This window comes from Fopius arisanus, unplaced genomic scaffold (assembly GCF_000806365.1).
Source record: "Fopius arisanus strain USDA-PBARC FA_bdor unplaced genomic scaffold, ASM80636v1 scaffold00061, whole genome shotgun sequence".
Classification (NCBI taxonomy): domain Eukaryota; kingdom Metazoa; phylum Arthropoda; class Insecta; order Hymenoptera; family Braconidae; genus Fopius; species Fopius arisanus.
This window is the reverse complement of record NW_011887800.1, coordinates 526,997-529,302: the sequence shown is the minus strand read 5'-3', so window position 1 is coordinate 529,302 and position 2,306 is coordinate 526,997.

The window sequence follows — 2,306 nt, the reverse complement described above, 5'->3', positions numbered from 1 at the left end:
ATTGGCCTGGGTACTGTGTAGGTGCTGAGAAGGGTTGGTAAAAGATATACTAAGATCACACCATCTGGGCACCACCCCATTTATTTAAATTTATTACCGCTCAAAATATTCCAAAAAATATCACAAGTCAAAATATTATAATACAAATATATTACTTCACAGGAATATTAGTCCGAAAAATGTGACAAGCCCAGATTACGATATCATTATATTGATTTCAAAAATATTGCAAGGGAAAAAATTATTATATAATTTGTTTTTATTATTATATAAATTCATAACATACTAAATACTGCTTAAGGATTCCTACTTCGTGATTTGGAATACTTAAAAATTATTGCTACATTGAGGGGCAGTCGCAGCGAGTAAAAGTTCGAGGGTAATTGAAAATTATATATCAAATATGAGAACCTATTATATTTTTCCTTGTTCTTGTAATGCTTCGAAATAATCTGTGTTGTTGAAATATTTTTAGCTGTAATGTTTTTTGTTGGGTTGTTTAATAGGTAATCATTTAACTTTTTAAAAGTACTGATTTTATAAGAAAGACGACTTGATTTGGAGCAGACATATCAGATATAGAAAGGAGATATAGAAGTCAATCGTATACTCCGATCAAATATGAGATAACAAACAGGGCAACCACAGCAATCACTATAGCCATGACAGAGATAAAATACCAATTTTCCCAATGTTTACCGGAAGATGAATACGATGATCACGTGATTATCGATTTCCACCACTCCTTTTTGAAGAGGTCAATAGCAGTGAACACCCTCTCCACCCACTTCTTCGTCGTACTCAGATATGAGGCATTCCTCGTCAATCCAGGCACCTGTTTTTTCCGATATCGCTGAAAGTTCTGAAAAAAAAATCTATACTTTTCTGTGGGTTAGAAGGACTCTTTGCGATTTTTTCCAGCTTCGATGCTGCAGTTGGATGAAAATGAGATGTAGGAATGAATGAAAAATACTGTGAAAAATGTGTCACTCTCAAGATTTGCGGAATCTTTTTTTCTTGATTTTACGTCAAAAGTATTCAGGTTATTTTATAGATTTTTGCATTTTCCAAGCATGTTTTCCTTAAGTTTCCCACGAACACCTTACGTAATAATGATTATCGTTCTTTTAATTTTGAGTATCATCTATTCTTGGGTTTTTTACGCGTAAGAACTCGCGTGGATAGGTAATAACTGAAAGGATAGATAAAAAAGTCCAATGGGGGCACGAGTGGAAGATTCACAAATTCGTAATTTTGCCCCGATCTCTATTGGCTGGCATTTTCTGATTTTACATTAATTTTTAGGTAAGGGGGCAACAGAAATTTCCAAGCCTGTTTGACTCTTGGACGAAATCTTGAATTTGCAGTGCCAAGATATCCTGAAATTTCACTAAAATAGATGAGAATTGAAGGAAAAATTTTTAATGGTGGATTTTCATAAGTTAGAGGTATTAGAGGTACAAAAAAATATGCCCTATTGCCAGATGCAAAAAAAAATATGGTCACACCGGTGATTTCGAAGGTGCATTGCGGGACAAATTTTTGGGAATCTTGGTAAGCGAGATTGAGAATAAATTATCAGAAAGAATTCACTAAAGATGGCTGTGAGAGCGGAATTGTAAGTCCCAGCAGTCGAGTAGAGAAGCACACATGCTTCTTTTTAAAAAATGAAAAAAATATTGCTGATTCTTTCTGTTAATTTATTCCCAATCCCAGTCGGAAAGATGCCGAAAAATTCGTCTCACCATGCAGTTGCCAATGGAATTGCCACTGTGATGATACTCTGCCACATCTGGCAACCCTGCACAAGACAAAAATATTATTTTACTTTTTGCAATTTTTTCTAAGTAGTTTCTCATAAAACGTAGGAATAGCAGAATCATATTCATCATGCATTCATTTTTGCAATGTAACATACCAAAAAATCTGGAGGGGGGGGGGGGGGGAGTGAATGCGATGACTCATAATTCTCAAATGTAAATATGGAATCCTCATTTTTTTTTCTCGTTTTATTATTCGAATATTTCGTTTCCGCTCTGAATTTATTACGCTGTGCGAAATAATTTGACTAAATGAAATTTGCAGTTTCATTTGCAATAAGCATAATTTACTTATTCGAATTCTAAGGTAATAGTCGCACGGAGAGAAATATTCAATAAAAATTACGTCTTTTTCGTAATTTTATGGAACTGTAATTTGCACGTAATTTTTATCTAGAGTCAGTGATTTTTTTTGCGGTGTTTCGTCATTTTGTCTGAATTATCTGTGAAAAATTGCGAAAGTTCCGTAATTTTTACTAAATATTT